Below are 24471 nucleotides of genomic sequence, written 5' to 3'. Positions count from 1 at the left end.
GCCCTTCACTGTGTGACCTGTTCTCCAGTCTCTTTACTGTATGACCTGTTCTCCAGGCCCTTCTCTGTGTGACCTGTTCTCCTGGCCCTTCACTGTGTGACCTGTTCTCCAGGCCCTTCACTATGTGACCTGTTCTCCAGGCCCTTCACTGTGTGACCTGTTCTCTAGGCCCTTCAATTTGTGACCTGTTCTCCAGGCCCTTCACTGTGTGACCTGTTCTCCAGGCCCTTCACTCTGTGACCTGTTCTCCAGGCCCTTCACGATGTGACCTGTTCTCCAGGCTCTTCACTGTTTGACCTGTTCTCCAGGCCCTTCACTTTGAGACCTGTTCTCCAGGCCCTTCACTGTGTATCCTGCTCTCCAGGCCCTTCACTGTGTGACCTGTTCTCCAGGCCCTTCACTGTTTGACCTGTTCTCCAGGCCCTTCACTGTTTGGCCTGTTCTCCAGGCCCTTCACTGTGTGACCTGTTCTCCGGGCCCTTCACTTTGTGACCTGTTCTCCAGGCCCTTCACTTTGTGACATGTACTCCAGACCCTTCACTGTGTGGTCTGTTCTCCAGGCCATTCACCGTGTGACCTGTTCTCCTGGCCCTTCACTTTGTGACCTGTTCTCCAGGCCCTTCACTGTGTGACCTGTTCTCCAGGCCCTTCACTGTGTGACCAGTTCTCCAGGCCCTCCAATGTCTGACCTTTTCTCCAGGCCCTTCACTGTCTGACCTGTTCTCCAGGCCCTTCACTGTGTGACCTGTTCTCCAGGCCATTCACTGTGTGACCTGTTCTCCTGCCCTTCACTGTGTGACCTGTTCTTCAGGCCCTCCACTGTGTGACCTGTTCTCCAGGCCCTTCACTTTGTGACCTGTTCTCCAGGCCCTTCACTGTGTGACCTGTTCTCCAGGCCCTTCACTGTGACGTGTTCTCCAGGCCCTTCACTGTGTGACGTGTTCTCCAGGCCCTTCACTGTGTGACCTGTTCTCCAGGCCCTTCACTGTGTGACCTGTTCTCCAGGCCCTTCACTGTGTGACCTGTTCTCCAGGCCCTTCACTATGTGTCCTGTTCTCCAGGCCCTTCACTGTTTGACCTGTTGTCCAGGCCCTTCACTTTGTGACCTGTTCTCCGGGCCCTTCACTGTGTGACCTGTTCTCCAGGCCCTTCACTTTGTGACCTGTACTCCAGGCCCTTTACTGTGTGGTCTGTTCTCCAGGCCCTTCACTGGGTGACCTTTTCTTCTGGCCCATCACTTTGTGACCTGTTCACCAGGCCCTTAACTGTGTGACCTGTTCTCCAGGCCCTTCACTGTGTGACCTGTACTCCAGGCCCTCCACTGTCCGACCTTGTCTCCCGGCCCTTCACTGTCTGACCTGTTCTCCAGGCCCTTCACTGTGTGACCTGTTCTCCAGGCCATTCACTGTGTGACCTGTTCTCCAGGCCCTTCACTGTGTGACCTGTTCTCCAGGCCCTTCACTGTGTGACCTGTTCTCCAGGCCCTTCACTGTGTGACCTGTTCGCAAGGCCTTTCACTGTGTGACCAGTTCTCCAGGCCCTTCACTGTGTGACCTGTTCTCCAGACACTTCACTGTGTGACCTGCTCTCCAGGCCCTTCACTGTGTGACCTGTTCTCTAGGCCCTTCAATTTGTGACCTGTTCTCCAGGCCCTTCACTGTGTGACCTGTTCTCCAGGCGCTTCACTCTGTGACCTGTTCTCCAGGCCCTTCACTATGTGACCTGCTCTCCAGGCCCTTCACTGTGTGACCTGTTTCCAGCCCCTTCACTTTGTGACCTGTTCTCCAGACCCTTCAATGTGTGACCTGTTCTCCAGTCCCTTTACTGTGTGACCTGTTCTCCAGGCCCTTCACTGTGTGACCTGTTCTCCAGGCCCTTCACTGTGTGACCTGTTCTCCAGGCCCTTCACTGTGTGACCTGTTCTCCAGGCCCTTCACTGTGTGACCTGTTCTCTAGGCCCTTCAATTTGTGACCTGTTCTCCAGGCCCTTCACTGTGTGACCTGTTCTCCAGGCGCTTCACTCTGTGACCTGTTCTCCAGGCCCTTCACTATGTGACCTGTTCTCCAGGCCCTTCACTGTTTGACCTGTTCTCCAGGCCCTTCACTTTGTGACCTGTTCTCCAGACCCTTCACTGTGTGACCTGTTCTCCAGGCCCTTCACTGTGTGACCTGTTCTCCAGGCCCTTCACTGTGTGACCTGTTCTCCAGGCCCTTCACTGTGTGACCTGTTCTCCAGGCCCTTCACTGTGTGACCTGTTCTCCAGTCTCTTTACTGTATGACCTGTTCTCCAGGCCCTTCTCTGTGTGACCTGTTCTCCTGGCCCTTCACTGTGTGACCTGTTCGCCAGGCCCTTCACTGTGTGACCTGTTCTCCAGGCCCTTCACTTTGTGACCTGTTCTCCAGGCCCTTCACTGTGACGTGTTCTCCAGGCCCTTCACTGTGTGACCTGTTCTCCAGGCCCTGCACTGTGTGACCTGTTCTCCAGGCCCTTCACTGTGTGACGTGTTCTCCAGGCCCTTCACTGTGTGACCTGTTCTCCAGGCCCTTCACTGTGTGACCTGTTCTCCAGGCCCTTCACTATGTGACCTGTTCTCCAGTCTCTTTACTGTACGACCTGTTCTCCAGGCCCTTCTCTGTGTGACCTGTTCTCCTGGCCCTTCACTGTGTGACCTGTTCTCCAGGCCCTTCACTTTGTGACCTGTTCTCCAGGCCATTCACTGTGTGACCTGTTCTCCAAGCCGTTCACTGTGTGACCTGTTCTCCAGGACCTTCAATTTGTGACCTGTTCTCAATCCCTTCACTGTGTGACCTGTTCTCCAGGCCCTTCACTCTGTGACCTGTTCTCCAGGCCCTTCACGATGTGACCTGTTCTCCAGGCCCTTCACTGTTTGACCTGTTCTCCAGGCCCTTCACTTTGAGACCTGTTCTCCAGGCCCTTCACTGTGTATCCTGTTATCCAGGCCCTTCACTGTGTGACCTGTTCTCCAGGCCCTTCACTGTTTGACCTGTTCTCCAGGCCCTTCACTGTTTGACCTGTTGTCCAGGCCCTTCACTTTGTGACTTGTTCTCCGGTCCCTTCACTGTGTGACCTGTTCTCCAGGCCCTTCACTTTGTGACCTGTTCTCCAGGCCCTTCACTTTGTGACCTGTACTCCAGGCCCTTCACTGTGTGGTCTGTTCTCCAGGCCCTTCACTGGGTGACCTTTTCTTCTGGCCCATCACTTTGTGACCTTTTCCCCAGGCCCTTCACTGTGTGACCTGTTCTCCAGGCCCTTCACTGTGTGACCTGTTCTCCAGGCCCTCCACTGTCCGACCTTGTCTCCCGGCCCTTCACTGTCTGACCTGTTCTCCAGGCGCTTCACTGTGTGACCTGTTCTCCAGGCCATTCACTGTGTGACATGTTCTCCAGGCCCTTCACTGTGTGACCTGTTCTCCAGGACCTCCACTGTGTGACTTGTTCTCCAGGCCCTTCACTGTGTGACCTGTTCGCAAGGCCTTTCTCTGTGTGACCTGTTCTCCAGGCCCTTCACTGTGTGACCTGTTCTCCAGACACTTCACTGTGTGACCTGCTCTCCAGGCCCTTCACTGTGTGACCTGTTTCCAGCCCCTTCACTTTGTGACCTGTTCTCCAGACCCTTCAATGTGTGACCTGTTCTCCAGGACCTTCAATGTGTGACCTGTTCTCCAGTCCCTTTACTGTGTGACCTGTTCTCCAGGCCCTTCACTGTGTGACCTGTTCTCCAGGCCCTTCACTGTGTGATCTGTTCTCCAGGCCCTTCACTGTGTGACCTGTTCTCCAGGCCCTTCACTGTGTGACCTGTTCTCTTGGCCCTTCAATTTGTGACCTGTTCTCCAGGCCCTTCACTGTGTGACCTGTTCTCCAGGCCCTTCACTTTGTGACCTGTTCTCCAGGCCCTTCACTGTGACGTGTTCTCCAGGCCCTTCACTGTGTGACCTGTTCTCCAGGCCCTGCACTCTGTGACCTGTTCTCCAGGCCCTTCACTGTGTGACGTGTTCTCCAGGCCCTTCACTGTGTGACCTGTTCTCCAGGCCCTTCACTGTGTGACCTGTTCTCCAGGCACTTCACTGTGTGACCTGTTCTCCAGTCTCTTTACTGTATGACCTGTTCTCCAGGCCCTTCTCTGTGTGACCTGTTCTCCTGGCCCTTCACTGTGTGACCTGTTCTCCAGGCCCTTCACTTTGTGACCTGTTCTCCAGGCCATTCACTGTGTGACCTGTTCTCCAAGCCGTTCACTGTGTGACCTGTTCTCCAGGACCTTCACTGTGTGACCTGTTCTCCAGGCCCTGCATTCTGTGACCTGTTCTCCAGGCCCTTCACTGTGTGACGTGTTCTCCTGGCCCTTCACTGTGTGACCTGTTCTCCAGGCCCTTCAAAGTTTGACCTGTTCTCCAGGCCCTTCACTTTGTGACCTGTTCTCCAGGCCCTTCACTGTGTGACCAGTTCTCCAAGCCGTTCACTGTGTGACCTGTTCTCCAGGCCCTTCACTGTGTGACCTGTTCTCCAGGCCCTTCACTGTGTGACCTGTTCTCCATGCCCTTCGCTGCGTGACCTGTTCTCCAGGCCCTTCACTTTGTGACCTGTTCTCCAGGCCCTTTACTATGACGTGTTCTCCAGGCCCTTCACTGTGTGACCTGTTCTCCAGGCCCTGCACTGTGTGACCTGTTCTCCAGGCCCTTCACTGTGTGACGTGTTCTCCAGGCCCTTCACTGTGTGACCTGTTCTCCAGGCCCTTCATTGTGTGACCTGTTCTCCAGGCCCTTCACTGTGTGACCTGTTCTCCAGTCTCTTTACTGTATGACCTGTTCTCCAGGCCCTTCTCTGTGTGACCTGTTCTCCTGGCCCTTCACTGTGTGACCTGTTCTCCAGGCCCTTCACTATGTGACCTGTTCTCCAGGCCCTTCACTGTGTGACCTGTTCTCTAGGCCCTTCAATTTGTGACCTGTTCTCCAGGCCCTTCACTGTGTGACCTGTTCTCCAGGCCCTTCACTCTGTGACCTGTTCTCCAGGCCCTTCACGATGTGACCTGTTCTCCAGGCTCTTCACTGTTTGACCTGTTCTCCAGGCCCTTCACTTTGAGACCTGTTCTCCAGGCCCTTCACTGTGTATCCTGCTCTCCAGGCCCTTCACTGTGTGACCTGTTCTCCAGGCCCTTCACTGTTTGACCTGTTCTCCAGGCCCTTCACTGTTTGGCCTGTTCTCCAGGCCCTTCACTGTGTGACCTGTTCTCCGGGCCCTTCACTTTGTGACCTGTTCTCCAGGCCCTTCACTTTGTGACATGTACTCCAGACCCTTCACTGTGTGGTCTGTTCTCCAGGCCATTCACCGTGTGACCTGTTCTCCTGGCCCTTCACTTTGTGACCTGTTCTCCAGGCCCTTCACTGTGTGACCTGTTCTCCAGGCCCTTCACTGTGTGACCAGTTCTCCAGGCCCTCCAATGTCTGACCTTTTCTCCAGGCCCTTCACTGTCTGACCTGTTCTCCAGGCCCTTCACTGTGTGACCTGTTCTCCAGGCCATTCACTGTGTGACCTGTTCTCCTGCCCTTCACTGTGTGACCTGTTCTTCAGGCCCTCCACTGTGTGACCTGTTCTCCAGGCCCTTCACTGTGTGACCTGTTCTCCAGGCCCTTCACGATGTGACCTGTTCTCCAGGCTCTTCACTGTGTGACCTGTTCTCCAGGCCCTTCACTCTGTGACCTGTTCTCCAGACCCTTCAATGTGTGACCTGTTCTCCAGTCCCTTTACTGTGTGACCTGTTCTCCAGGCCCTTCACTGTGTGACCTGTTCTCCAGGCCCTTCACTGTGTGACCTGTTCTCCAGGCCCTTCACTGTGTGACCTGTTCTCCAGGCCCTTTACTGTTTGACCTGTTCTCCAGGCCCTTCACTGTTTGGCCTGTTCTCCAGGCCCTTCACTGTGTGACCTGTTCTCCGGGCCCTTCACATTGTGACCTGTTCTCCAGGCCCTTCACTTTGTGACATGTACTCCAGGCCCTTCACTGTGTGGTCTGTTCTCCAGGCCATTCACCGTGTGACCTGTTCTCCTGGCCCTTCACTTTGTGACCTGTTCTCCAGGCACTTCACTGTGTGACCTGTTCTCCAGGCCCTTCACTGTGTGACCAGTTCTCCAGGCCCTCCAATGTCTGACCTTTTCTCCAGGCCCTTCACTGTCTGACCTGTTCTCCAGGCCCTTCACTGAGTGACCTGTTCTCCAGGCCATTCACTGTGTGACCTGTTCTCCAGGCCCTTCACTGTGTGACCTGTTCTCCAGGCCCTCCACTGTGTGACCTATTCTCCAGGCCCTTCACTTTGTGGCCTGTTCTCCAGGCCCTTCACTCTGTGACCTGTTCTCCAGGCCCTTCACGATGTGACCTGTTCTCCAGGCCCTTCACTGTTTGACCTGTTCTCCAGGCCCTTCACTTTGAGACCTGTTCTCCAGGCCCTTCACTGTGTATCCTGTTATCCAGGCCCTTCACTGTGTGACCTGTTCTCCAGGCCCTTCACTGTTTGACCTGTTCTCCAGGCCCTTCACTGTTTGGCCTGTTCTCCAGGCCCTTCACTGTTTGACCTGTTCTCCAGGCCCTTCACTGTGTGACCTGTTCTCCAGGCCCTTCACTGTGTGACCTGTTCTCCAGGCCCTTCACTATGTGTCCTGTTCTCCAGGCCCTTCACTGTTTGACCTGTTATCCAGGCCCTTCACTTTGTGACTTGTTCTCCGGTCCCTTCACTGTGTGGTCTGTTCTCCAGGCCCTTCACTGGGTGACCTTTTCTTCTGGCCCATCACTTTGTGACCTTTTCCCCAGGCCCTTCACTGTGTGACCTGTTCTCCAGGCCCTTCACTGTGTGACCTGTTCTCCAGGCCCTCCACTGTCCGACCTTGTCTCCCGGCCCTTCACTGTCTGACCTGTTCTCCAGGCGCTTCACTGTGTGACCTGTTCTCCAGGCCCTTCACTGTGTGACCTGTTCGCAAGGCCTTTCACTGTGTGACCTGTTCTCCAGGCCCTTCACTGTGTGACCTGTTCTCCAGACACTTCAGTTTGTGACCTGCTCTCCAGGCCCTTCACTGTGTGACCTGTTTCCAGCCCCTTCACTTTGTGACCTGTTCTCCAGACCCTTCAATGTGTGACCTGTTCTCCAGGACCTTCAATGTGTGACCTGTTCTCCAGTCCCTTTACTGTGTGACCTGTTCTCCAGGCCCTTCACTGTGTGACCTGTTCTCCAGGCCCTTCACTGTGTGATCTGTTCTCCAGGCCCTTCACTGTGTGACCTGTTCTCCAGGCCCTTCACTGTGTGACCTGTTCTCTTGGCCCTTCAATTTGTGACCTGTTCTCCAGGCCCTTCACTGTGTGACCTGTTCTCCAGGCGCTTCACTCTGTGGCCTGTTCTCCAGGCCCTTCACTATGTGACCTGTTCTCCAGGCCCTTCACTGTTTGTCCTGTTCTCCAGGCCCTTCACTTTGTGACCTGTTCTCCAGGCCCTTCACTGTGTGACCTGTACTCCAGGCCCTTCACTGTGTGACCTGTTCTCCAGGCCCTTCACTGTGTGACCTGTTCTCCAGGCCCTTCACTGTGTGACCTGTTCTTCAGGCCCTTCACTGTGTGACCTGTTCTCCAGTCTCTTTACTGTATGACCTGTTCTCCAGGCCCTTCTCTGTGTGACCTGTTCTCCTGGCCCTTCACTGTGTGACCTGTTCGCCAGGCCCTTCACTGTGTGACCTGTTCTCCAGGCCCTGCACTCTGTGACCTGTTCTCCAGGCCCTTCACTGTGTGACGTGTTCTCCAGGCCCTTCACTGTGTGACCTGTTCTCCAGGCCCTTCACTGTGTGACCTGTTCTCCAGGCACTTCACTGTGTGACCTGTTCTCCAGTCTCTTTACTGTATGACCTGTTCTCCAGGCCCTTCTCTGTGTGACCTGTTCTCCTGGCCCTTCACTGTGTGACCTGTTCTCCAGGCCCTTCACTTTGTGACCTGTTCTCCAGGCCATTCACTGTGTGACCTGTTCTCCAAGCCGTTCACTGTGTGACCTGTTCTCCAGGACCTTCACTGTGTGACCTGTTCTCCAGGCCCTGCATTCTGTGACCTGTTCTCCAGGCCCTTCACTGTGTGACGTGTTCTCCTGGCCCTTCACTGTGTGACCTGTTCTCCAGGCCCTTCAAAGTTTGACCTGTTCTCCAGGCCCTTCACTTTGTGACCTGTTCTCCAGGCCCTTCACTGTGTGACCAGTTCTCCAAGCCGTTCACTGTGTGACCTGTTCTCCAGGCCCTTCACTGTGTGACCTGTTCTCCAGGCCCTTCACTGTGTGACCTGTTCTCCATGCCCTTCGCTGCGTGACCTGTTCTCCAGGCCCTTCACTTTGTGACCTGTTCTCCAGGCCCTTTACTATGACGTGTTCTCCAGGCCCTTCACTGTGTGACCTGTTCTCCAGGCCCTGCACTGTGTGACCTGTTCTCCAGGCCCTTCACTGTGTGACGTGTTCTCCAGGCCCTTCACTGTGTGACCTGTTCTCCAGGCCCTTCATTGTGTGACCTGTTCTCCAGGCCCTTCACTGTGTGACCTGTTCTCCAGTCTCTTTACTGTATGACCTGTTCTCCAGGCCCTTCTCTGTGTGACCTGTTCTCCTGGCCCTTCACTGTGTGACCTGTTCTCCAGGCCCTTCACTATGTGACCTGTTCTCCAGGCCCTTCACTGTGTGACCTGTTCTCTAGGCCCTTCAATTTGTGACCTGTTCTCCAGGCCCTTCACTGTGTGACCTGTTCTCCAGGCCCTTCACTCTGTGACCTGTTCTCCAGGCCCTTCACGATGTGACCTGTTCTCCAGGCTCTTCACTGTTTGACCTGTTCTCCAGGCCCTTCACTTTGAGACCTGTTCTCCAGGCCCTTCACTGTGTATCCTGCTCTCCAGGCCCTTCACTGTGTGACCTGTTCTTCAGGCCCTTCACTGTTTGACCTGTTCTCCAGGCCCTTCACTGTTTGGCCTGTTCTCCAGGCCCTTCACTGTGTGACCTGTTCTCCGGGCCCTTCACTTTGTGACCTGTTCTCCAGGCCCTTCACTTTGTGACATGTACTCCAGACCCTTCACTGTGTGGTCTGTTCTCCAGGCCATTCACCGTGTGACCTGTTCTCCTGGCCCTTCACTTTGTGACCTGTTCTCCAGGCCCTTGACTGTGTGACCTGTTCTCCAGGCCCTTCACTGTGTGACCAGTTCTCCAGGCCCTCCAATGTCTGACCTTTTCTCCAGGCCCTTCACTGTCTGACCTGTTCTCCAGGCCCTTCACTGTGTGACCTGTTCTCCAGGCCATTCACTGTGTGACCTGTTCTCCTGCCCTTCACTGTGTGACCTGTTCTTCAGGCCCTCCACTGTGTGACCTGTTCTCCAGGCCCTTCACTTTGTGACCTGTTCTCCAGGCCCTTCACTGTGTGACCTGTTCTCCAGGCCCTTCACTGTGACGTGTTCTCCAGGCCCTTCACTGTGTGACGTGTTCTCCAGGCCCTTCACTGTGTGACCTGTTCTCCAGGCCCTTCACTGTGTGACCTGTTCTCCAGGCCCTTCACTGTGTGACCTGTTCTCCAGGCCCTTCACTATGTGTCCTGTTCTCCAGGCCCTTCACTGTTTGACCTGTTGTCCAGGCCCTTCACTTTGTGACCTGTTCTCCGGGCCCTTCACTGTGTGACCTGTTCTCCAGGCCCTTCACTTTGTGACCTGTACTCCAGGCCCTTCACTGTGTGGTCTGTTCTCCAGGCCCTTCACTGGGTGACCTTTTCTTCTGGCCCATCACTTTGTGACCTGTTCACCAGGCCCTTAACTGTGTGACCTGTTCTCCAGGCCCTTCACTGTGTGACCTGTACTCCAGGCCCTCCACTGTCCGACCTTGTCTCCCGGCCCTTCACTGTCTGACCTGTTCTCCAGGCCCTTCACTGTGTGACCTGTTCTCCAGGCCATTCACTGTGTGACCTGTTCTCCAGGCCCTTCACTGTGTGACCTGTTCTCCAGTCTCTTTACTGTATGACCTGTTCTCCAGGCCCTTCTCTGTGTGACCTGTTCTCCTGGCCCTTCACTGTGTGACCTGTTCTCCAGGCCCTTCACTATGTGACCTGTTCTCCAGGCCCTTCACTGTGTGACCTGTTCTCTAGGCCCTTCAATTTGTGACCTGTTCTCCAGGCCCTTCACTGTGTGACCTGTTCTCCAGGCCCTTCACTCTGTGACCTGTTCTCCAGGCCCTTCACGATGTGACCTGTTCTCCAGGCTCTTCACTGTTTGACCTGTTCTCCAGGCCCTTCACTTTGAGACCTGTTCTCCAGGCCCTTCACTGTGTATCCTGCTCTCCAGGCCCTTCACTGTGTGACCTGTTCTCCAGGCCCTTCACTGTTTGACCTGTTCTCCAGGCCCTTCACTGTTTGGCCTGTTCTCCAGGCCCTTCACTGTGTGACCTGTTCTCCGGGCCCTTCACTTTGTGACCTGTTCTCCAGGCCCTTCACTTTGTGACATGTACTCCAGACCCTTCACTGTGTGGTCTGTTCTCCAGGCCATTCACCGTGTGACCTGTTCTCCTGGCCCTTCACTTTGTGACCTGTTCTCCAGGCCCTTCACTGTGTGACCTGTTCTCCAGGCCCTTCACTGTGTGACCAGTTCTCCAGGCCCTCCAATGTCTGACCTTTTCTCCAGGCCCTTCACTGTCTGACCTGTTCTCCAGGCCCTTCACTGTGTGACCTGTTCTCCAGGCCATTCACTGTGTGACCTGTTCTCCTGCCCTTCACTGTGTGACCTGTTCTTCAGGCCCTCCACTGTGTGACCTGTTCTCCAGGCCCTTCACTTTGTGACCTGTTCTCCAGGCCCTTCACTGTGTGACCTGTTCTCCAGGCCCTTCACTGTGACGTGTTCTCCAGGCCCTTCACTGTGTGACGTGTTCTCCAGGCCCTTCACTGTGTGACCTGTTCTCCAGGCCCTTCACTGTGTGACCTGTTCTCCAGGCCCTTCACTGTGTGACCTGTTCTCCAGGCCCTTCACTATGTGTCCTGTTCTCCAGGCCCTTCACTGTTTGACCTGTTGTCCAGGCCCTTCACTTTGTGACCTGTTCTCCGGGCCCTTCACTGTGTGACCTGTTCTCCAGGCCCTTCACTTTGTGACCTGTACTCCAGGCCCTTTACTGTGTGGTCTGTTCTCCAGGCCCTTCACTGGGTGACCTTTTCTTCTGGCCCATCACTTTGTGACCTGTTCACCAGGCCCTTAACTGTGTGACCTGTTCTCCAGGCCCTTCACTGTGTGACCTGTACTCCAGGCCCTCCACTGTCCGACCTTGTCTCCCGGCCCTTCACTGTCTGACCTGTTCTCCAGGCCCTTCACTGTGTGACCTGTTCTCCAGGCCATTCACTGTGTGACCTGTTCTCCAGGCCCTTCACTGTGTGACCTGTTCTCCAGGCCCTTCACTGTGTGACCTGTTCTCCAGGCCCTTCACTGTGTGACCTGTTCGCAAGGCCTTTCACTGTGTGACCAGTTCTCCAGGCCCTTCACTGTGTGACCTGTTCTCCAGACACTTCACTGTGTGACCTGCTCTCCAGGCCCTTCACTGTGTGACCTGTTCTCTAGGCCCTTCAATTTGTGACCTGTTCTCCAGGCCCTTCACTGTGTGACCTGTTCTCCAGGCGCTTCACTCTGTGACCTGTTCTCCAGGCCCTTCACTATGTGACCTGCTCTCCAGGCCCTTCACTGTGTGACCTGTTTCCAGCCCCTTCACTTTGTGACCTGTTCTCCAGACCCTTCAATGTGTGACCTGTTCTCCAGTCCCTTTACTGTGTGACCTGTTCTCCAGGCCCTTCACTGTGTGACCTGTTCTCCAGGCCCTTCACTGTGTGACCTGTTCTCCAGGCCCTTCACTGTGTGACCTGTTCTCCAGGCCCTTCACTGTGTGACCTGTTCTCTAGGCCCTTCAATTTGTGACCTGTTCTCCAGGCCCTTCACTGTGTGACCTGTTCTCCAGGCGCTTCACTCTGTGACCTGTTCTCCAGGCCCTTCACTATGTGACCTGTTCTCCAGGCCCTTCACTGTTTGACCTGTTCTCCAGGCCCTTCACTTTGTGACCTGTTCTCCAGACCCTTCACTGTGTGACCTGTTCTCCAGGCCCTTCACTGTGTGACCTGTTCTCCAGGCCCTTCACTGTGTGACCTGTTCTCCAGGCCCTTCACTGTGTGACCTGTTCTCCAGGCCCTTCACTGTGTGACCTGTTCTCCAGTCTCTTTACTGTATGACCTGTTCTCCAGGCCCTTCTCTGTGTGACCTGTTCTCCTGGCCCTTCACTGTGTGACCTGTTCGCCAGGCCCTTCACTGTGTGACCTGTTCTCCAGGCCCTTCACTTTGTGACCTGTTCTCCAGGCCCTTCACTGTGACGTGTTCTCCAGGCCCTTCACTGTGTGACCTGTTCTCCAGGCCCTGCACTGTGTGACCTGTTCTCCAGGCCCTTCACTGTGTGACGTGTTCTCCAGGCCCTTCACTGTGTGACCTGTTCTCCAGGCCCTTCACTGTGTGACCTGTTCTCCAGGCCCTTCACTATGTGACCTGTTCTCCAGTCTCTTTACTGTACGACCTGTTCTCCAGGCCCTTCTCTGTGTGACCTGTTCTCCTGGCCCTTCACTGTGTGACCTGTTCTCCAGGCCCTTCACTTTGTGACCTGTTCTCCAGGCCATTCACTGTGTGACCTGTTCTCCAAGCCGTTCACTGTGTGACCTGTTCTCCAGGACCTTCAATTTGTGACCTGTTCTCAATCCCTTCACTGTGTGACCTGTTCTCCAGGCCCTTCACTCTGTGACCTGTTCTCCAGGCCCTTCACGATGTGACCTGTTCTCCAGGCCCTTCACTGTTTGACCTGTTCTCCAGGCCCTTCACTTTGAGACCTGTTCTCCAGGCCCTTCACTGTGTATCCTGTTATCCAGGCCCTTCACTGTGTGACCTGTTCTCCAGGCCCTTCACTGTTTGACCTGTTCTCCAGGCCCTTCACTGTTTGACCTGTTGTCCAGGCCCTTCACTTTGTGACTTGTTCTCCGGTCCCTTCACTGTGTGACCTGTTCTCCAGGCCCTTCACTTTGTGACCTGTTCTCCAGGCCCTTCACTTTGTGACCTGTACTCCAGGCCCTTCACTGTGTGGTCTGTTCTCCAGGCCCTTCACTGGGTGACCTTTTCTTCTGGCCCATCACTTTGTGACCTTTTCCCCAGGCCCTTCACTGTGTGACCTGTTCTCCAGGCCCTTCACTGTGTGACCTGTTCTCCAGGCCCTCCACTGTCCGACCTTGTCTCCCGGCCCTTCACTGTCTGACCTGTTCTCCAGGCGCTTCACTGTGTGACCTGTTCTCCAGGCCATTCACTGTGTGACATGTTCTCCAGGCCCTTCACTGTGTGACCTGTTCTCCAGGACCTCCACTGTGTGACTTGTTCTCCAGGCCCTTCACTGTGTGACCTGTTCGCAAGGCCTTTCTCTGTGTGACCTGTTCTCCAGGCCCTTCACTGTGTGACCTGTTCTCCAGACACTTCACTGTGTGACCTGCTCTCCAGGCCCTTCACTGTGTGACCTGTTTCCAGCCCCTTCACTTTGTGACCTGTTCTCCAGACCCTTCAATGTGTGACCTGTTCTCCAGGACCTTCAATGTGTGACCTGTTCTCCAGTCCCTTTACTGTGTGACCTGTTCTCCAGGCCCTTCACTGTGTGACCTGTTCTCCAGGCCCTTCACTGTGTGATCTGTTCTCCAGGCCCTTCACTGTGTGACCTGTTCTCCAGGCCCTTCACTGTGTGACCTGTTCTCTTGGCCCTTCAATTTGTGACCTGTTCTCCAGGCCCTTCACTGTGTGACCTGTTCTCCAGGCGCTTCACTCTGTGGCCTGTTCTCCAGGCCCTTCACTATGTGACCTGTTCTCCAGGCCCTTCACTGTTTGACCTGTTCTCCAGGCCCTTCACTTTGTGACCTGTTCTCCAGGCCCTTCACTGTGTGACCTGTACTCCAGGCCCTTCACTGTGTGACCTGTTCTCCAGGCCCTTCACTGTGTGACCTGTTCTCCAGGCCCTTCACTGTGTGACCTGTTCTCCAGGCCCTTCACTGTGTGACCTGTTCTCCAGTCTCTTTACTGTTTGACCTGTTCTCCAGGCCCTTCTCTGTGTGACCTGTTCTCCTGGCCCTTCACTGTGTGACCTGTTCGCCAGGCCCTTCACTGTGTGACCTGTTCTCCAGGCCCTTCAATTTGTGACCTGTTCTCCAGGCCCTTCACTGTGACGTGTTCTCCAGGCCCTTCACTGTGTGACCTGTTCTCCAGGCCCTGCACTGTGTGACCTGTTCTCCAGGCCCTTCACTGTGTGACGTGTTCTCCAGGCCCTTCACTGTGTGACCTGTTCTCCAGGCCCTTCACTGTGTGACCTGTTCTCCAGGCACTTCACTGTGTGACCTGTTCTCCAGTCTCTTTACTGTATGACCTGTTCTCCAGGCCCTTCTCTTTGTGACCTGTTCTCCTGGCCCTTCACTGTGTGACCTGTTCTCCAGGCCCTTCACTTTGTGACCTGTTCTCCAGGCCATTCACTGTGTGACCTGTTCTCCAAGCCGTTCACTGTGTGACCTGTTCTCCAGGACCTTCACTGTGTGACCTGTTCTCCAGGCCCTGCATTCTGTGACCTGTTCTCCAGGCCCTTCACTGTGTGACGTGTTCTCCTGGCCCTTCACTGTGTGACCTGTTCTCCAGGCCCTTCAAAGTTTGACCTGTTCTCCAGGCCCTTCACTTTGTGACCTGTTCTCCAGGCCCTTCACTGTGTGACCAGTTCTCCAAGCCGTTCACTGTGTGACCTGTTCTCCAGGCCCTTCACTGTGTGACCTGTTCTCCAGGCCCTTCACTGTGTGACCTGTTCTCCATGCCCTTCGCTGCGTGACCTGTTCTCCAGGCCCTTCACTTTGTGACCTGTTCTCCAGGCCCTTCACTGTGTGACCTGTTCTCCAGGCCCTTCATTGTGTGACCTGTTCTCCAGGCCCTTCACTGTGTGACCTGTTCTCCAGTCTCTTTACTGTATGACCTGTTCTCCAGGCCCTTCTCTGTGTGACCTGTTCTCCAGGCCCTTCATTGTGTGACCTGTTCTCCAGGCCCTTCACTGTGTGACCTGTTCTCCAGTCTCTTTACTGTATGACCTGTTCTCCAGGCCCTTCTCTGTGTGACCTGTTCTCCTGGCCCTTCACTGTGTGACCTGTTCTCCAGGCCCTTCACTATGTGACCTGTTCTCCAGGCCCTTCACTGTGTGACCTGTTCTCTAGGCCCTTCAATTTGTGACCTGTTCTCCAGGCCCTTCACTGTGTGACCTGTTCTCCAGGCCCTTCACTCTGTGACCTGTTCTCCAGGCCCTTCACGATGTGACCTGTTCTCCAGGCTCTTCACTGTTTGACCTGTTCTCCAGGCCCTTCACTTTGAGACCTGTTCTCCAGGCCCTTCACTGTGTATCCTGTTCTCCAGGCCCTTCACTGTGTGACCTGTTCTCCAGGCCCTTCACTGTTTGACCTGTTCTCCAGGCCCTTCACTGTTTGGCCTGTTCTCCAGGCCCTTCACTGTGTGACCTGTTCTCCGGGCCCTTCACTTTGTGACCTGTTCTCCAGGCCCTTCACTTTGTGACATGTACTCCAGACCCTTCACTGTGTGGTCTGTTCTCCAGGCCATTCACCGTGTGACCTGTTCTCCTGGCCCTTCACTTTGTGACCTGTTCTCCAGGCCCTTCACTGTGTGACCTGTTCTCCAGGCCCTTCACTGTGTGACCAGTTCTCCAGGCCCTCCAATGTCTGACCTTTTCTCCAGGCCCTTCACTGTCTGACCTGTTCTCCAGGCCCTTCACTGTGTGACCTGTTCTCCAGGCCATTCACTGTGTGACCTGTTCTCCAGGCCCTTCACTGTGTGACCTGTTCTTCAGGCCCTCCACTGTGTGACCTGTTCTCCAGGCCCTTCACTTTGTGACCTGTTCTCCAGGCCCTTCACTGTGTGACCTGTTCTCCAGGCCCTTCACTGTGACGTGTTCTCCAGGCCCTTCACTGTGTGACGTGTTCTCCAGGCCCTTCACTGTGTGACCTGTTCTCCAGGCCCTTCACTGTGTGACCTGTTCTCCAGGCCCTTCACTGTGTGACCTGTTCTCCAGGCCCTTCACTATGTGTCCTGTTCTCCAGGCCCTTCACTGTTTGACCTGTTGTCCAGGCCCTTCACTTTGTGACCTGTTCTCCGGGCCTTTCACTGTGTGACCTGTTCTCCAGGCCCTTCACTTTGTGACCTGTACTCCAGGCCCTTCACTGTGTGGTCTGTTCTCCAGGCCCTTCACTGGGTGACCTTTTCTTCTGGCCCATCACTTTGTGACCTGTTCACCAGGCCCTTAACTGTGTGACCTGTTCTCCAGGCCCTTCACTGTGTGACCTGTACTCCAGGCCCTCCACTGTCCGACCTTGTCTCCCGGCCCTTCACTGTCTGACCTGTTCTCCAGGCCCTTCACTGTGTGACCTGTTCTCCAGGCCATTCACTGTGTGACCTGTTCTCCAGGCCCTTCACTGTGTGACCTGTTCTCCAGGCCCTTCACTGTGTGACCTGTTCTCCAGGCCCTTCACTGTGTGACCTGTTCGCAAGGCCTTTCACTGTGTGACCAGTTCTCCAGGACCTTCACTGTGTGACCTGTTCTCCAGACACTTCACTGTGTGACCTGCTCTCCAGGCCCTTCACTGTGTGACCTGTTCTCTAGGCCCTTCAATTTGTGACCTGTTCTCCAGGCCCTTCACTGTGTGACCTGTTCTCCAGGCGCTTCACTCTGTGACCTGTTCTCCAGGCCCTTCACTATGTGACCTGCTCTCCAGGCCCTTCACTGTGTGACCTGTTTCCAGCCCCTTCACTTTGTGACCTGTTCTCCAGACCCTTCAATGTGTGACCTGTTCTCCAGTCCCTTTACTGTGTGAGCTGTTCTCCAGGCCCTTCACTGTGTGACCTGTTCTCCAGGCCCTTCACTGTGTGACCTGTTCTCCAGGCCCTTCACTGTGTGACCTGTTCTCCAGGCCCTTCACTGTGTGACCTGTTCTCTAGGCCCTTCAATTTGTGACCTGTTCTCCAGGCCCTTCACTGTGTGACCTGTTCTCCAGGCGCTTCACTCTGTGACCTGTTCTCCAGGCCCTTCACTATGTGACCTGTACTCCAGGCCCTTCACTGTTTGACCTGTTCTCCAGGCCCTTCACTTTGTGACCTGTTCTCCAGGCCCTTCACTGTGTGACCTGTTCTCCAGGCCCTTCACTGTGTGACCTGTTCTCCAGGCCCTTCACTGTGTGACCTGTTCTCCAGGCCCTTCACTGTGTGACCTGTTCTCCAGGCCCTTCACTGTGTGACCTGTTCTCCAGTCTCTTTACTGTATGACCTGTTCTCCAGGCCCTTCTCTGTGTGACCTGTTCTCCTGGCCCTTCACTGTGTGACCTGTTCGCCAGGCCCTTCACTGTGTGACCTGTTCTCCAGGCCCTTCACTTTGTGACCTGTTCTCCAGGCCCTTCAGTGTGACGTGTTCTCCAGGCCCTTCACTGTGTGACCTGTTCTCCAGGCCCTGCACTGTGTGACCTGTTCTCCAGGCCCTTCACTGTGTGACGTGTTCTCCAGGCCCTTCACTGTGTGACCTGTTCTCCAGGCCCTTCACTGTGTGACCTGTTCTCCAGGCCCTTCACTATGTGTCCTGTTCTCCAGTCTCTTTACTGTACGACCTGTTCTCCAGGCCCTTCTCTGTGTGACCTGTTCTCCTGGCCCTTCACTGTGTGACCTGTTCTCCAGGCCCTTCACTTTGTGACCTGTTCTCCAGGCCATTCACTGTGTGACCTGTTCTCCAAGCCGTTCACTGTGTGACCTGTTCTCCAGGACCTTCAATTTGTGACCTGTTCTCCAGGCCCTTCACTGTGTGACCTGTTCTCCAGGCCCTTCACTCTGTGACCTGTTCTCCAGGCCCTTCACGATGTGACCTGTTCTCCAGGCCCTTCACTGTTTGACCTGTTCTCCAGGCCCTTCACTTTGAGACCTGTTCTCCAGGCCCTTCACTGTGTATCCTGTTATTCAGGCCCTTCACTGTGTGACCTGTTCTCCAGGCCCTTCACTGTTTGACCTGTTCTCCAGGCCCTTCACTGTTTGGCCTGTTCTCCAGGCCCTTCACTGTGTGACCTGTTCTCCGGGCCCTTCACATTGTGACCTGTTCTCTAGGCCCTTCACTTTGTGACATGTACTCCAGGCCCTTCACTGTGTGGTCTGTTCTCCAGGCCATTCACCGTGTGACCTGTTCTCCTGGCCCTTCACTTTGTGACCTGTTGTCCAGGCCCTTCACTGTGTGACCTGTTCTCCAGGCCCTTCACTGTGTGACCAGTTCTCCAGGCCCTCCAATGTCTGACCTTTTCTCCAGGCCCTTCACTGTCTGACCTGTTCTCCAGGCCCTTCACTGTGTGACCTGTTCTCCAGGCCATTCACTGTGTGACCTGTTCTCCAGGCCCTTCACTGTGTGACCTGTTCTCCAGGCCATCCACTGTGTGACCTGTTCTCCAGGCCCTTCACTTTGTGACCTGTTCTCCAGGCCATTCACTGTGTGACCTGTTCTCCAAGCCGTTCACTGTGTGACCTGTTCTCCAGGACCTTCAATTTGTGACCTGTTCTCCAGGCCCTTCACTGTGTGACCTGTTCTCCAGGCCCTTCACTCTGTGACCTGTTCTCCAGGCCCTTCACGATGTGACCTGTTCTCCAGGCCCTTCACTGTTTGACCTGTTCTCCAGGCCCTTCACTTTGAGACCTGTTCTCCAGGCCCTTCACTGTGTATCCTGTTATCCAGGCCCTTCACTGTGTGACCTGTTCTCCAGGCCCTTCACTGTTTGACCTGTTCTCCAGGCCCTTCACTGTTTGGCCTGTTCTCCAGGCCCTTCACTGTGTGACCTGTTCTCCAGGCCCTTCACTGTGTGACCTGTTCTCCAGGCCCTTCACTATGTGTCCTGTTCTCCAGGCCCTTCACTGTTTGACCTGTTGTCCAGGCCCTTCACTTTGTGACTTGTTCTCCGGTCCCTTCACTGTGTGACCTGTTCTCCAGGCCCTTCACTTTGTGACCTGTTCTCCAGGCCCTTCACTTTGTGACCTGTACTCCAGGCCCTTCACTGTGTGGTCTGTTCTCCAGGCCCTTCACTGGGTGACCTTTTCTTCTGGCCCATCACTTTGTGACCTGTTCCCCAGGCCCTTCACTGTGTGACCTGTTCTCCAGGCCCTTCACTGTGTGACCTGTTCTCCAGGCCCTCCACTGTCCGACCTTGTCTCCCGGCCCTTCACTGTCTGACCTGTTCTCCAGGCCCTTCACTATGTGACCTGTTCTCCAGTCTCTTTACTGTACGACCTGTTCTCCAGGCCCTTCTCTGTGTGACCTGTTCTCCTGGCCCTTCACTGTGTGACCTGTTCTCCAGGCCCTTCACTTTGTGACCTGTTCTCCAGGCCATTCACTGTGTGACCTGTTCTCCAAGCCGTTCACTGTGTGACCTGTTCTCCAGGACCTTCAATTTGTGACCTGTTCTCCAGGCCCTTCACTGTGTGACCTGTTCTCCAGGCCCTTCACTCTGTGACCTGTTCTCCAGGCCCTTCACGATGTGACCTGTTCTCCAGGCCCTTCACTGTTTGACCTGTTCTCCAGGCCCTTCACTTTGAGACCTGTTCTCCAGGCCCTTCACTGTGTATCCTGTTATCCAGGCCCTTCACTGTGTGACCTGTTCTCCAGGCCCTTCACTGTTTGACCTGTTCTCCAGGCCCTTCACTGTTTGGCCTGTTCTCCAGGCCCTTCACTGTGTGACCTGTTCTCCGGGCCCTTCACATTGTGACCTGTTCTCTAGGCCCTTCACTTTGTGACATGTACTCCAGGCCCTTCACTGTGTGGTCTGTTCTCCAGGCCATTCACCGTGTGACCTGTTCTCCTGGCCCTTCACTTTGTGACCTGTTGTCCAGGCCCTTCACTGTGTGACCTGTTCTCCAGGCCCTTCACTGTGTGACCAGTTCTCCAGGCCCTCCAATGTCTGACCTTTTCTCCAGGCCCTTCACTGTCTGACCTGTTCTCCAGGCCCTTCACTGTGTGACCTGTTCTCCAGGCCATTCACTGTGTGACCTGTTCTCCAGGCCCTTCACTGTGTGACCTGTTCTCCAGGCCATCCACTGTGTGACCTGTTCTCCAGGCCCTTCACTTTGTGACCTGTTCTCCAGGCCATTCACTGTGTGACCTGTTCTCCAAGCCGTTCACTGTGTGACCTGTTCTCCAGGACCTTCAATTTGTGACCTGTTCTCCAGGCCCTTCACTGTGTGACCTGTTCTCCAGGCCCTTCACTCTGTGACCTGTTCTCCAGGCCCTTCACGATGTGACCTGTTCTCCAGGCCCTTCACTGTTTGACCTGTTCTCCAGGCCCTTCACTTTGAGACCTGTTCTCCAGGCCCTTCACTGTGTATCCTGTTATCCAGGCCCTTCACTGTGTGACCTGTTCTCCAGGCCCTTCACTGTTTGACCTGTTCTCCAGGCCCTTCACTGTTTGGCCTGTTCTCCAGGCCCTTCACTGTGTGACCTGTTCTCCAGGCCCTTCACTGTGTGACCTGTTCTCCAGGCCCTTCACTATGTGTCCTGTTCTCCAGGCCCTTCACTGTTTGACCTGTTGTCCAGGCCCTTCACTTTGTGACTTGTTCTCCGGTCCCTTCACTGTGTGACCTGTTCTCCAGGCCCTTCACTTTGTGACCTGTTCTCCAGGCCCTTCACTTTGTGACCTGTACTCCAGGCCCTTCACTGTGTGGTCTGTTCTCCAGGCCCTTCACTGGGTGACCTTTTCTTCTGGCCCATCACTTTGTGACCTGTTCCCCAGGCCCTTCACTGTGTGACCTGTTCTCCAGGCCCTTCACTGTGTGACCTGTTCTCCAGGCCCTCCACTGTCCGACCTTGTCTCCCGGCCCTTCACTGTCTGACCTGTTCTCCAGGCGCTTCACTGTGTGACCTGTTCTCCAGGCCATTCACTGTGTGACCTGTTCTCCAGGCCCTTCACTGTGTGACCTGTTCTCCAGGACCTCCACTGTGTGACCTGTTCTCCAGGCCCTTTAATGTGTGACCTGTTCGCAAGGCCTTTCGCTGTGTGACCTGTTCTCCAGGCCCTTCACTGTGTGACCTGTTCTCCAGACACTTCACTGTGTGACCTGCTCTCCAGGCCCTTCACTGTGTGACCTGTTTCCAGCCCCTTCACTTTGTGACCTGTTCTCCAGACCCTTCAATGTGTGACCTGTTCTCCAGGACCTTCAATGTGTGACCTGTTCTCCAGTCCCTTTACTGTGTGACCTGTTCTCCTGGCCCTTCACTGTGTGACCTGTTCTCCAGGCCCTTCACTGTGTGATCTGTTCTCCAGGCCCTTCACTGTGTGACCTGTTCTCCAGGCCCTTCACTGTGTGACCTGTTCTCTAGGCCCTTCAATTTGTGACCTGTTCTCCAGGCCCTTCACTGTGTGACCTGTTCTCCAGGCGCTTCACTCTGTGGCCTGTTCTCCAGGCCCTTCACTATGTGACCTGTTCTCCAGGCCCTTCACTGTTTGACCTGTTCTCCAGGCCCTTCACTTTGTGACCTGTTCTCCAGGCCCTTCACTGTGTGACCTGTACTCCAGGCCCTTCACTGTGTGACCTGTTCTCCTGGCCCTTCACTGTGTGACCTGTTCTCCAGGCCCTTCACTGTGTGACCTGTTCTCCAGGCCTTTCACTGTGTGACCTGTTCTCCAGTCTCTTTACTGTATGACCTGTTCTCAAGGCCCTTCTCTGTGTGACCTGTTCTCCTGGCCCTTCACTGTGTGACCTGTTCGCCAGGCCCTTCACTGTGTGACCTGTTCTCCAGGCCCTTCACTTTGTGACCTGTTCTCCAGGCCCTTCACTGTGACGTGTTCTCCAGGCCCTTCACTGTGTGACCTGTTCTCCAGGCCCTGCACTGTGTGACCTGTTCTCCAGGCCCTTCACTGTGTGACGTGTTCTCCAGGCCCTTCACTGTGTGACCTGTTCTCCAGGCCCTTCACTGTGTGACCTGTTCTCCAGGCACTTCACTGTGTGACCTGTTCTCCAGTCTCTTTACTGTATGACCTGTTCTCCAGGCCCTTCTCTGTGTGACCTGTTCTCCTGGCCCTTCACTGTGTGACCTGTTCTCCAGGCCCTTCACTTTGTGACCTGTTCTCCAGGCCATTCACTGTGTGACCTGTTCTCCAAGCCGTTCACTGTGTGACCTGTTCTCCAGGACCTTCACTGTGTGACCTGTTCTCCAGGCCCTGCATTCTGTGACCTGTTCTCCAGGCACTTCACTGTGTGACGTGTTCTCCTGGCCCTTCACTGTGGGACCTGTTCTCCAGGCCCTTCACTGTTTGACCTGTTCTCCAGGCCCTTCACTGTGTGACCTGTTCTCCAGGCCCTTCACTGTGTGACCAGTTCTCCAAGCCGTTCACTGTGTGACCTGTTCTCCAGGCCCTTCACTGTGTGACCTGTTCTCCAGGCCCTTCACTGTGTGACCTGTTCTCCAGGCCCTTCGCTGCGTGACCTGTTCTCCAGGCCCTACACTTTGTGACCTGTTCTCCAGGCCCTTCACTGTGACGTGTTCTCCAGGCCATTCACTGTGTGAACTGTTCTCCAGGCCCTGCACAGTGTGACCTGTTCTCCAGGCCCTTCACTGTGTAACGTGTTCTCCAGGCCCTTCACTGTGTGACCTGTTCTCCAGGCACTTCACTGTGTGACCTGTTCTCCAGGCCCTACACTGTGTGACCTGTTCTCCAGTCTCTTTACTGTATGACCTGTTCTCCAGGCCATTCTCTGTGTGACATGGTTCTCCTGGCCCTTCACTGTGTGACCTGTTCTCCATGCCCTTCACTGTGTGACATGTTCTCCAGGCCCTTCACTGTGTGACCTGTTCTCTAGGCCCTTCAATTTGTGACCTGTTCTGCAGGGGCTTCACTGTGTGACCTGTTCTCTAGGCCGTTCAATATGTGACCTGTTCTCCAGGCCCTTCACTGTGTGACCTGTTCTCCAGGCCCTTCACTCTGTGACCTGTTCTCCAGGCCCTTCACTGTGTGACCTGTTCTCCAGGCCCTTCACTGTGTGACCAGTTCTCCAAGCCGTTCACTGTGTGACCTGTTCTCCAGGCCCTTCACTTTGTGACCTGTGCTCCAGGCCCTTCACTGTGTGACCTGTTCTCCAGGCCCTTCGCTGCGTGACCTGTTCTCCAGGCCCTACAGTTTGTGACCTGTTCTCCAGGCCCTTCACTGTGATGTGTTCTCCAGGCCATTCACTGTGTGACCTGTTCTCCAGGCCCTGCACAGTGTGACCTGTTCTCCAGGCCCTTCACTGTGTAATGTGTTCTCCAGGCCCTTCACTGTGTGACATGTTCTCCAGGCCCTTCACTGTGTGACCTGTTCTCTAGGCCCTTCAATTTGTGACCTGTTCTCCAGGGGCTTCACTGTGTGACCTGTTCTCTAGGCCCTTCAATATGTGACCTGTTCTCCAGGTCCTTCACTGTGTGACCTGTTCTCCAGGCCCTTCACTCTGTGACCTGTTCTCCTGGCCCTTCACTATGTGACCTGTTCTCCAGGCCCTTCACTGTTTGACCTGTTCTCCAGGCCTTTCACTTTGTGACCTGTTCTCCAGGCCCTTCACTGTGTGACCTGTTCTCCAGGCCCTTCACTGTGTGAACTGTTCTCCAGGCCCTTCACTGTTTGACCTGTTCTCCAGGCCCTTCACTGTTTGACCTGTACTCCAGGCCCTTCACTGTTTGGTCTGTTCTCCAGGCCCTTCACTGGGTGACCTGTTCTCCTGGCCCTTCACTGTGTGACCTGTTCTCCAGGCCCTCCACTGTGTGACCTGTTCGCAAGGCCCTTCACTGTGTGACGTGTTCTCCAGGCCCTTCACTGTGTGACCTGTTCGCAAGGCCCTTCACTGTGTGACCTGTTCTCGAGGCCCTTCACTGTGTGACCTGTTCGCCAGACACTTCACTGTGTAACCTGCTCTCCAGGCCCTTCACTGTGTGACCTGTTTCCAGCCCCTTCACTTTGTGACCTGTTCTCCAGACCCTTCAATGTGTGACCTGTTCTCCAGGACCTTCACTGTGTGACCTGTTCTCCAGTCCGTTTACTGTGTGACCTGTTCTCCAGGCCCTTCACTGTGTGACCTGTTCTCCAGGCCCTTCACTGTGTGACCTGTTCTCCAGGCCCTTCACTGTGTGACGTGTTCTCCAGGCCCTTCACTGTGTGACCTGTTCTCTAGGCCATTCAATTTGTGACCTGCTCTCCAGGCCCTTCACTGTGTGACCTGCTCTCCAGGCCCTTCGCTCTGTGACCTGTTCTCCAGGTCCTTCACTATGTGACCTGTTCTCCAGGCCCTTCACTGTTTGACCTGTTCTCCAGGCCCTTCACTTTGTGACCTGTTCTCCAGGCCCTTCACTGT

This window comes from Scyliorhinus torazame, chromosome 3 (assembly GCF_047496885.1).
Source record: "Scyliorhinus torazame isolate Kashiwa2021f chromosome 3, sScyTor2.1, whole genome shotgun sequence".
Taxonomy (NCBI): Eukaryota; Metazoa; Chordata; class Chondrichthyes; order Carcharhiniformes; family Scyliorhinidae; genus Scyliorhinus; species Scyliorhinus torazame.
The sequence above is the reverse complement of the archived record's forward strand: the minus strand, read 5'-3'. Positions refer to the sequence as shown.